At 32.3% G+C, this 13,003-nt stretch overlaps 1 pseudogene; it reads left to right on the forward strand.

Annotated features, from left to right (window-relative positions):
* Positions 1-6,381: 6,381 nt before the first annotated feature.
* LOC120197427 lies at positions 6,382-8,420 on the forward strand (annotated as a pseudogene).
* The last annotated feature ends 4,583 nt before the right edge of the window (positions 8,421-13,003 follow it).

The following is a 13,003-nucleotide window of genomic DNA, read 5'->3' on the forward strand; positions in this document are numbered from 1 at the left end:
AAGTTTCCTTTCTTTGGCTCTAGTATCATTACATTAGCAATATACGCCTGGCATCCTTGTAGATTTAACTTCCGAACCAGCATCATAGATATCACATTAACTAAGGTATTAATTCTTTCGCTGACCACATAAACCTCCACTCCATCAAGACTTGTTAACATAACTCGCTTAAGTTGACAATCCACATTCGTATAATAATAATAGAGTTAATCCATTCCTAGTATAACCTCAATCTCGTCAAAGGTTAATTCCATTATATTAGCATGGAATTCAATTCCCTGAATCCATATGGGACACCCTCAACAGATTTTTTTCACTCGATCACTTTGCCTTAATGGATTTGTCATAATCACCTCGCTACGAATAGGTTCTAACGAAATCCTCAAGTCTTTAACCAGCTTACTACTAACATATGAATAATTCGATCCCAGATCAATCAAAATTAAAACAGATTTACCAACTATCTAAAAAGTACCCACAATAATTTCAGGATCATTACAATCTTCACTGGTCTTTAGATTGTACACTCGAGCAGTGGAACGCACTTCAGGCTGAGCGGTCGACTCTGGCTGATTCCTTCCTCTACCTCGACCTCTACCTCTCATAGGTGTAGCAATCTATATTTTTATTTAAGTAGGCTCTCTCACCATCAATGGGCAGTCTCGAATAAAGTGCCCTATCTCTCTACACTTAAAACAAGCTCTGGCGACTCTTTGGCATACACCACTATGGTTTTTCCCACGGTGCTGACATTGCTTCGGCTTGTCAACTCCTGACTCCACTGAATGAGTTTGTCTAGCTCTTCCCGGATTTGATCCTCTACCTGAGGATGTTGCAGATTCTACTCTAGTCTGAGGTCAAGAACTCGAACCTCAATTTTTCTTTTATGGGAAGACACTAGACGACGTACCAACTCTCTTATTCCACTACATCCTTTGCTCCAGAAACCTCTCGTTTTGAGCTCACTCCAGTGCTTTAGCTCTGTTCACTACCTTTTGGAAAGAAGAGAGGTTGAGTGCCAATAACAACTCTTTCAATCGAGGTTGTTAACCCTCCACAAACCAATAATAGGAGTCATTCTCTATAGGGATCAACTCTGCCTCAAATCGACTCAACTTATTGAATTCCCACTCAAACTCATATACCGTACAATTTCCTTGCTTTAAGATCATGAATTCTTTCTTCATCTATCGAATGAACTGAACCCCAATGTATTTGTTCTTAAAATTTTCCAAGAAAAATGACCATGTCACCTGGTCCCTTGCAGCTCTCATAGTCACATTAGATAACCTATTCTGGCTTGACCTCACAATAACAAAATTACCCCATCCAGTTTCTCCATTTCAGAACAATAGAGATTCTCTAACATTATCTTAAGGTCATTTAGCCATATATCAGTAGTAACTAGACCTTCCTCAACTTCTCCTCTAAATTCAGGCACTCCTAGGCTTCTCAGCTCCTTAGGAACATTCATTTTAGGGGCTGAGGGAGAAAACGGTTAGAAGGGCATCAGAATTGCGTCCAACGTTTGGAAGAAAGTCCCCTGATCTTGCTCACCCTGCCTACTTGGGGTAGGAGAATTATTGTTTTCTTTCAATCTATCTCCCGCTTCACTTCGGGATCCCTCAAAGTCCGACATCTAGTAAGATCAATCCACTAATATATTAACAAGGATAACATACTAATCACCTTATTAGATCAGAAACACTTAATTAAAAGTTGGCATGTACCCTTTTTAAAACAAAAACGACTTTATTTCGAACTTAAAACCAATTAAACCATAGCTCTGATACCATTAAATATAACACCCCTAACTCATACCCGACCCAGATACGAATTCGAGGTGTCACATTCACTTTTCAAATCATAGATAATTAACAATTAATAAAAATTCTAAAATTTTCTACTCATAAATAGAATGTGGAACCCTTAATTTAAAATAAGATAATAAATTTACATTCATACTTACATCAAAGTTTCAATAATTTATATAAGTACAAAAGTAGTTGTTTCAAAAACATAGATCAGAGCATTTCAAATTAAACATGTATTATATGCCAATAATTTACAAAATTGACAAAAAACCTACAATTAATTTGTCTTGATCTGATTTTCATGGGGTATGCTATCCTCAACAAATCACTCTTCAGCTTTCTTCAAACCTACGTGTGAGAAAATCACACGCTAAGTTGATGACTTAGTGAGGCAAATACTAAGAGTGCTAAACTCTATAATTAAAATCTTTATTTGTTTTTATCAAAACATTTCATAAGGAATTACAATTTATTTTACATATAAAAAAGGTATACTTGTATATTATTAATTTTGTATAGCTTTATTCTAAATGCCCAACGTATACTACTGAGAATTCTAGGTATTTGAGTACATTGAGGTTGTGCACTAATGTTGTCACCACATCTCCTAATTTGCACCGAAGTGCCACATAATTGTCCCGAATGACCACATAGGTTTACACCGAAGTGTAACATAGGTTTGTACCAAATTGCAACATAGGTTTGCACTGAAGTGCTACATAATTGTCTCGAAAGACCACATAGAACCCCCCACTATTGGCATGCCAACTATAACTCTAATCCTCATACATATACCTTGGGCTTTTAACCACATAATTATTTATCATTCATTATTCAAAGTATCTCTTATTCACATTACACTTTCACATGGGGTCTTTTCTGATACACATATTCAAAGATCATATTTCCATAATCGTATACATAAAATCATAAACATATCTTGTATAATATAAATTGAATAAAACATTGTAAATACAACATAAAAGAAATTAAAAAGTTTTTGATCGAAAACACTAAGGTTGGCTTATTGCAAGCCTTCCTCAATTCTAATACCAAACGAAGAAGTTGCACTCACATTTGCCTCACTAAAGTCCTAAAGAAGTCCTTAATACTTTTGATCGAACTTATAATGTTGAATAGAACGGTAGTTGATTTGGTTCTATGTCTATACAAAACAATCAAAATTCAATATCATACTTCAAATCACTTATATCCAATCATAATAACTTAAGCTGAAAGAAACACTCAATTTCCTCATTTCATGATTAGTAGTATCGATACAACCACTACAGTACCGCTACTTCTCTTCAATGGTATCGATACCCCTACGGTACCGATACCATTTTGACGTTCTGGAAATTTAACTTGAAAATGGTATCGATAATCCCAACTCAGTATCGATACCCTCTTCAACTAGTACCGATACCACCCTTTGAAATCCACTGATTTTATCTTGAAGTATCGGTATTGTTCTTCCAGTACCGATACTCCACGCCCAGAATTGTCATTTTCAATTCAAAAATCAACCAAAATCTTCCTAACTCTCTTACTTTTATCCCTCATTAAGCCTTTAAACTCAAACTTATGCATCCAAACCAACTTGTCTTCATTTACTACTCCCTAACATACAAAATCTCATTAGAACACTTACATTTAAAAATCATACATGATTTCAACCAAGTTCTTTATCATTTCTATTAATCCTAACTCTTTAGTTTGATCATTGATAAGTCAAATTTATCCATAAAACTCCAAAAACTACTCCATATCAAAAATTTATTTTAAACCCCATTTTACAAATCCATCTCTAATTAACTCCTCTTGTTGTTTTAATCATATACAAGCTTTCATTAAACTTATATAACACCCATACTTTCAATACCAAACCAAAAATTGAAGGAACCAATAAATTTACAAAAATTCACCTTTGTTAGTGGAGTTCACGGGCACGAGGAAGAGAGCAAGAAATGGGTTCCAGATTTTCTCCCTTATCCACGTACTAATCCCTTAATAAAGGAGATAATTATCCTTTAAAATGAAAAGACCATAATGCCCTTTCCACTAACCCATATTTTATATCAAGCCCTACACAAAAATTCCACCTTAAATCCTTAAATTTTAAATCAATTCTAATTCAACCACTGAGTTTAAAATTTTTACATTCTAGTCACTGACCCGATGATTGGGATGTTACATATCCATAATGAACTCCCACAAAATAAGGCTTTGTTCATGGTGGGGTTTGAATATTACATCAGTTAAAACATGAAAATCATTCGTTCCATACAACCCAACTAAGATAAAAGAAAGTAAATAACAAAGGGATGGAGGAAAAACCTTCGACACACGCTGCCGGATCTCCCCTCGGCCACCACGAATCGCCTTAGCTTGCTAGCTCCTCTCGGATGTCTAGCTCGCTACTCCATCTAGCTTGTTAATAGAGGAATGCCATGGCAAAAGCGAATGACAAAAAAAGGATGAACCTTTTTCTTCCAGCCGCCTCTTCACTCTTTTCTCCAAAATTCAGTCTTATAAACTGGTGGGGAATAAACCAGGGTTTTGTGTCAAAATTACCATTAAAGTTCATTCATTTCACATGAGAGATGGTAGTGGGCCCCTCTTATGTAGCTACCAGTAGAAATCACGTGTAGACAATGAAAGGTGACTCTTAATAAAAATATCTTATTTTATCTTTTCTGCCCAGAAATGTCGTCCGAATTGTCGTGACATTCGAATTCTGCTTAGCATTTCCAATTAGTGTTCCCAAATCTTGCACATCATCAAACAAAGTATCTTTCCCATAACGCGACACCGATTTCAAAACAAAATGCCACGGCAAAATATATTTCCACCACATGCAACTATATGTTCCTAAATGCATCTATATGATCCTATATGGGCTTTTAGACGATCAATAACTTAAATAAAAAGGCCCTAAATATCCTTTTTACAGAGTTATCAAGTATCGATACTAGGATGAACAATATCGATATTGGTTGAATTGGGGCTAAAATTAGGGATTTTAGAATGGAGTAACGATACTTAGAGTGATAGTATCATCTATCGTCGATGTCACCTTTGCCATCTTTCTGGTTGATCTTCGTCTCCCTTATCATTGTGTGCGTCGTTGGATCGTTGGGTGTCATGAATTTAGGGGTTTGAGTTCGTCAAAGATGCAGTTTTGGGTCATGATTTTATTGTTTTCTTTGTTGAAGATGTGACGTTTATGGTCGGGTTTGGCTTGTTGTAGGATGGAGATTTTGGTGGAGGTCCGATCATGTTAATATTAGTAGTTGTATGAGGTAACGTGAGGTGAAGTTGTTGCAGGATTATTATGAAATTGTTACGGTAAGTCTCAACCTTTGCCAACTATTGATAGTTAGTGGTGTGCATGGAAGCATGATTTCTAGCCTATAAAAGCTAGCCTTTGTGATAGTGTATTGTGCCCTTTGTTGAATAAAATAATAGCATATTGAGTTTAAACAAAGGGCACAATACACTGTAACAAAGACTAGTTTCTATAGGCTATAAATCACGCTTCTTATGCACACCACTAACCAACACACAGCTAGCAAAGGTTGGGACCCATAGTAATAATTTCATAACATTCCAGCAACAACTTCACCTCACATCACCTCATACAACTACTAATATTAACAGATCGATGTCAAACGATGACAACCAGTTTGGATTTAGGGATTGAAATTGGAGTTTTTAAAGTTTCGAGATTTTTAAAAGTTTTTAAAAGTTTTTGGGTTTTTTAATAAAAAAATTATATATAGAATTTTATTTTTTTAATTTTTAATAAAATTTTTAAAATTACCAAAACATGACGCGTTCCACTTAACAGTGGAATTTAATGGACGTTACGACCCGTGCACCTAAAGTTATATGGTTTGTAACGTTGGGCACCTAGAGGATTCAAAAAAGGTTTTGGCACCTATTTGGAAAAAATGATATAGTTTGGATACTTATTTTATAATTACGGCTTTCTAAAGTCAAACGAACCCTAAAATTTTATAGGCAAACTACATATTTAGTACCTAAACTATCAGTTTTGGTCTATTTTAGTACTTAAACTTTTAATTTTTTCAAAATCATACTAACATTTAGTTTTCATTTTATTTTAAGTACGCCGCTATTAAAAACTTAACTCGTTTAGTACCTAAACTATCAGTTTTGGTCTGTTTTAGTACCTAAACTTTTAATATTTCAAAATTTAATGTTAAATTTTGAAAGGGATACTAAAATGAAACAAAAACTGAAGTTTTTAACAGCGAGCACTAAATGAAACAAAAACTAAACTTTAGGAATGATTTTGAAAAAAAAAAATTTAGGTACTAAAATAGACTAAAACTAATAATTTAGGTACTAAACACATAATTTACCCAAATTTTATTATAAAATTGAGCCTAAATCTATTATTTTATTAAAAAAAACTACCGATATATCTCCAAAAGATCACTCTTCGAAACATGAGTATGGGTTTTCTTCATAGTTCGGGTAATTATGCAACATGGTTACAAAGATTTTCACTGAATATAAGTCTTAAACTGAGTCCCAATTTCGTAAAATAATCAATGACCCGATTGTTGTTTTACATTTGGAGCAGCAGACAGAGATTAGCCAATCTCCTAAGATATTGTTCAAAAAATTCGTTGCTTGATCAAGGGGTTCAAGTTCATGCAGCTAGTTTGAAGACGGGATTTGGTTTCGACTTGATGTTGAGCAATGATCTTACAGGCATGTACGCAAAATATGGTGTAATGGACACTGCATCTCTTGTGTTCGACAGAATGACTGAGAGAAACGTGGTTTCTTGGACAGCGCTCATGTGTGGCCAGTTGCAAAGCGGTAATGCCAGAGCAACATTGTCACTTTTCTTTCAAATGGTGTTTTCATGTTTCAAACCAAATGAGTATACTTTTTCCACTAATTTCAAGGCTTGTGGGATTTTGAATGCTCTTAAGACTGGAGTGCAGATTCACTGTATGAGTATATTATCTGGGTTTGAAAGTGTCCCTGTGGTGGGGAATTCAATAGTTGATATGTACTCGAAATGCGGAAGAATCGACGAAGCGGCAACTATGTTTAATGTTTTGCCAGTTAAGAATCTAGTAAGTTGGAACACAATGCTCACAGGTTATACGATTGCCGGTCAGGGTGAAAAAGTTTTACTTTTGTTCCATAGAATACTCGAAAATGGGCTGATACTGGACGAGTATACATTAACAGCCATGTTGAAAGCATGCAGTTGTCTCGGTAAGATTCGGGAAGGATCGATGATTCATGGTTTTATTATAACTGGTGGATTTCCATGTTCAGGTAATGCAGCCATTACAGGCTCTCTTATTGATTTGTATGTGAAATGTAGGAACTTGGTCGAGGCTCAAAGGGTGTTTAATCGGATTGGAGAGAAGAATGTGATATCTTGGAGTGCGTTAATTCTGGGGGTATGCTCAAGAAGGGAATTTGGCAGAGGCCATTGAGTTGTTTAAGCAGCTTCAGAACAGCGGCATGCAAGTGGATGGCTTTGTTCTATCGAGTATGATGGGCGTGTTTGCTGATTTTGCACTCGTGGAGCAAGGCAAGCAAGTGCATGCATATGCTGTTAAGATTTGTTCTGGTTTAGAGCTATCCGTGTCAAATTCAATCATCGATATGTATCTCAAATGTGGACTCCTAGATAAGGCCGAGAGACTTTTCAACGAAATGCCGATGAGAAATGTAGTTTCTTGGACAGTGATGATCACTGGGTATGGAAAACATGGGTTTCGCAAAGAGGCCATTCGTTTATTTAACCAAATGCAGTCGAATGACATTGAACCTGATGGGGTTAGTTATTTGGCTACACTCTCAGCTTGTAGTCATTCAGGACTCATTCAGGAAGGTGAAGAATATTTCTCACAGTTGTGTCGTAATCGACGGATTAAACCTCGGATAGGGCATTACGCCTGCATGGTCGATCTTCTTGGTCGAGATGGACGCTTGAAAGAAGCTAAAGATCTCATAGAAAGCATGCCATTAAAGCCAAACGTAGGGATATGGCAAACGCTGCTTAGTGCATGTAGAGTGCATGGGAACTTGCAACTAGGGGAAGAAGTGGGCAAAAATCTTTTGATATTGGAGGGCAAAAACCCTGTAAATTATGTGATGATATCGAACATTTACGCCGAGGCTGGATGTTGGAAGGCGTTTGAGCAAGTGGAGATTGACAAGGTGGTCCACTTTTTCTACGGAGGAGACGACACTCACCCGATGATCGAGAAGATTCACGATGTGTTGGAGGAGATGGAGCAAAGGATGAAACAAGAATTGGGTTATGTTCATGAGGTGAAATTCGCATTGCGTGATATCGACGAGGAGTCGAAAGTTGAGAGCTTGAGGGCTCACAGTGAGAAGTTGGCAATCGGATTGGCGCATCTCCGTGGAGGTTGGGATGAACGGAGAGTGATTCGGATCTTCAAGGACTTGAGAATTTGTGGGGATTGTGATGATTTCGTCAAGTGCTTGTCGAGGATCGTAAAGGTTGTTTTCGTGGCGAGGGATGCTAACAGATTTCACCAGTTCAAGGATGGCCTTTGTTCTTGCAGAGATTATTGGTAAATTGCTAATGATGTTTTGGCATATGCTTAGTGCTTACCTATTCTCATTCGTAAAGAACCAATCACTAATCCTTGCTTGAAGATGAATATTTATCAAACATATGTCACCATGAAAAGAAACCCCTTTTAGAACTCATAATCTAGCATTTTATATGGTAAAAGGAAATGTTTCTAATAAACCTGAGTTCAAGAAGTTACGTTCACAAGGTATGCATGTATTTTCAGTTGGTTAAGAAAGTTATGAATATATTATTCTAACATGACCATTGATTTTTTAATTTTATTATTCTAATCATTTATCTATATAAATGATGTTAATTAAGCTACTCGATTTTAACATTTGATGGATGAATTGAGTTCAGTTAATAAATTTGGTATAGTTACACATTTAGTTATTATTATTTATATATTCTATCAATTTGATTTTAATTATAATTTAATTCAATAAATTAATATCATAATAATGAACCTCAAAGTTTTATTGATAAAAGAACCGATTTAATTTTATTTATTAAATTAAAAGATTACAGTCTATATATAATAAATTTATAAATTATATTAATTTTTTCAAATATTCAGATATCAGGAGTTGTCTCGGGAAAGGCGGGCTAATATACGGTGTTACCGGATACATTAAAAGATATTTAATAAATTCGGTTTAGCGTTACCTATTATGTTGACTGACTAATAATGTTTTAGGTAGAAAACATGAAAAACTATTAAAAAATTTGGTAACCGGTAAACTTTGGTTATCGGTAAGTATCGATACATATATATAAGTGTCCATACTTATTTCACTATGGAAAATATTAATTTAAGGTTATCTTTTGAGTGAGTTTTAAGATATTAATTTAGTAATTATACGCGTCTAATTATATTAAATTAAAAATAATAAATATTGATATTACATATTTATTATTATTATCTTTGGTTAAAATTATTAAATTTAATTTATAAATAATATTTTATAAAATATCAAAACAATTAGATAATTTTTTGTGTAAATGAAATTATTAAATTAATATTGTAGGTAGAAAACATGAAACACTATTAAAATTTTTTGAAACAAATTACATAACTTTCAAAAAAGTATCGATTCTTTTTATAAAAAAATGTTTATACTTTCAACATATCAGGTAAATTTTACCGGTTTTGTCATATTTATACATGTTATATTGTAAAGTATCGATTTCAACATATTAGGTAAATTTTACCGTTTTTTTCATAATGAAACTGGTTTTGTCATATTTTTACCTGGTATATTGTAAAGTATCTATCCTTTTTATAAAAGGATCGATACTTTCAACATATTAGGTAAATTTTACCGTTTTTGTCATAATGAAACTGGTTTTGTCATATTTTTACCTGTTATATTGTAAAATATCAATACTTTTTTATAAAATATCGATACTTTATAGGCGCTATTATTGCTTTTCTGTTAAATTTCAAAAGTTTCGATACTTATTTAAATGGAATCATTACTTTCAACATATCTGGTATGTAGTTTAATGTAATAGGTAGGTATTTCACTGTGAAAAATATTAATTTAAAGTTATCTTTTGAGTGAGATTTAAGATATTAATTTAGTAATTATACGCGTCTAAGGTTTTATTTTTTATGTTACGTTATATATTATTATTAAATTAAAAACAATAAACATAGATATTAAATATTTATTATTATCTTTGGTTAAAATTGTTAAATTTAAATTATAAATAATATTTTATAAAATATCAAAACAATCAAATAATTGTTTGTGTAAATGAAATTATTAAATTAATATTGTAGGTAGAAAACATGAAATACTATTAAAAAAATTTGAAACGTAAATTACATAACTTTCAAAAAAAAAGTATTGATCCTTTTTATAAAAAGTATCTATACTTTCAACATATCAGGTAAATTTTACCGGTTTTGTCATAACGAAACTGGTTTTGTTATATTTGTACATGTTATATTGTAAAGTATCTATCTTTTTTATAAAATGATTAATACTTTCAACATATCAGGTAAATTTTACCGTTTTTGTCATAATGAAACGGGTTTTGTCATATTTTTACCAGTTATATTGTAAAGTATCTATCCTTTTTATAAAAGGATCGATACTTTCAACATATCATGTAAATTTTACCGTTTTTGTCATAATGAAACTGGTTTTGTCATATTTTTACCAGTTATATTGTAAAGTATCTATCCTTTTTATAAAAGGATCGATACTTTCAACATAATTGGTAAATTTTACCGTTTTTGTCATAATGAAACTGATTTTGTCATATTTTTACATGTTATATTGTAAAGTATATATATTTTTTATTAAAGGATCGATACTTTCAACATATCAGGTAAATTTTACCGTTTTTGTCATAATAAAACTGATTTTGTCATATTTTTACCTGTTATATTGTAAAGTATCTATCCTCTTTATAAAAGGATCGATGCTTTCAACATATCAGGTAAATTTTACCCTTTTTGTCATAATGAAACTGATTTTGTCATATTTTTACCTGTTATATTGTAAAGCATATATCCTTTTTATAAAAGTATCGATACTTTCATCATATCAAATAAATTTTACCGGTTTTATCATAATGAAACTGATTTTGTCATATTTTTACTTGTTATATTATAAAATATCGATACATTTTTATAAAGTATCGATGCTTTATAGGATCTATTACTGCTTTTCTTTTAAATTCCAAAAGTGTCGATACTTATTTAAATGGAATTAATATTTTCAACATACCTGGTAGACAGTTTAATGTAATAGGTGGCGCCTATTTTTTTACCGTTTACATTATTAACAACTTTCAAAAAATGGTAAGTATTTTAATGTAATAGGTATTTTAAATTTTATTAACATTTATTCCTAAGGTAAGTTTGTTATAACTGATAACAAATTAAGTAAGTAATTATCTATTTTGTTACATAAACGCTACTTAATATGTTATTATACTTGATAATGTTTCCAGTAATTAACCGATTATGATATTCTTGATAACATTTTAGGCGTTTACCAAATATGTTATAATAACAAATTAAGTAATTAACCTATTTAATATATAAACGTTACCTATTACGTTATATAAGCGCTACCTAATATGTTTGATAATGTTTCCAGTAATTAACATATTTTATTATATAAGCGTTACCTATTACATTATATAAGTGCTACCTATTACATTATATAAGCGGTATCTAATATGTTATTATGCTTGATAATATTTCCAGTAATTAACATATTTTATTATATAAGCGCTACCTATTACATTATATAAGCGGTATCTAATATGTTATTATATTTGATAATATTTTCGATTAAATGATATAACATAACCGATCTAAATTTTAACCGATCACATTATTTTTTAATCGTTTTTAAGCGCTGCCTGCAAAACTTTCCCAAATTTCGTTATGTCAAAAACTAGAAACTTAGATTGATTGCTTTTAAAGCAATGATTTAATAACTGACAAAGGAGGCCCCACATGGTCTGAAGTTGAATTCCTTCAATTACACTTTCATGTAAATGCAAAAACCCAACGTGCAACAGTTCAAATGAGCTGGAGGTTAAGACTGTGGAGCATGCCTTTAAGACATTACTAGTTACTACGATGTTCATACTTCTCATTCCCCCCCCCCCCGAAATATTTGTATTTAATTTTCTATCTATCATATAGATAGGATGATAATTTGATTCAATTTGATTTGAAAGAATTGATCTTTTTTTAAAAAATTTAGATTCATGTTGAGTTAAATTTTGTGGAGGATGAAGTTAGATCGAGTTGGATTTAAATTTAGAGAAAATATTTCACCTGATCTAATCTAAGAATAATAATATAATTGATATTTATATATTTAGAGATAACTGCTATTTTTATTTATTTTTTTGGTTGTCTTCCAGTTTCAAGTGAGTCTCCCAGCGAGATTTTCTACATACACAATGACTTAAACCTAAGACATTGCTTAAAAGATATCAAGATGCTTACCACTTGAACAAAGTCCCGTTAATATTGCTATAATATATATATATTTAATTATATATTTGATTTGTCGAATAAAATTGATAATTGTCTATATTCTAATCAGATTGAGTTAAGTTTTTATTTTGTTTGGATAAGTATGATTTTATTTATCCAAGAAAGCAGGAAAACCTGTTGCAAGCAACAAAGAAAAACCAATAACTGCCTTTAACATAATTTACAAAACAAATGCCCTCTCTATAACAAAGATCCCTATTAAAATCATCTGCAGTATCTATATATAGATACGTCTATGATTTTATGAACAAGTTTCAATTTAATAATATCCGCAATAGCCTCCTCAATCGAACATTGATCCCTACAAACATCCATAATTTGCCTCCTATTCATTTCTTCCCGAAAAATGTAAATAAAAGTTCACCTAGCAACCTTAAGAGTGAAAGAGATCAAAGATTTACCCTTAAGATAACACAAAACTTATTCAAGTCGTTCATTCCACCCAAAAGCTCTCATCCGAAGATAGCACCAACACAACACAACCTCCTAAACAGCCATAACAAAAGAGCATTAAGAAAAAAGGCGATCATGAGATTCCAGACCATCACA

The sequence above is a fragment of the Hibiscus syriacus genome, unplaced genomic scaffold, assembly GCF_006381635.1.
Source record: "Hibiscus syriacus cultivar Baekdansim isolate YM2019G1 unplaced genomic scaffold, ASM638163v2 tig00117048_pilon, whole genome shotgun sequence".
In the NCBI taxonomy this organism is placed as follows: domain Eukaryota; kingdom Viridiplantae; phylum Streptophyta; class Magnoliopsida; order Malvales; family Malvaceae; genus Hibiscus; species Hibiscus syriacus.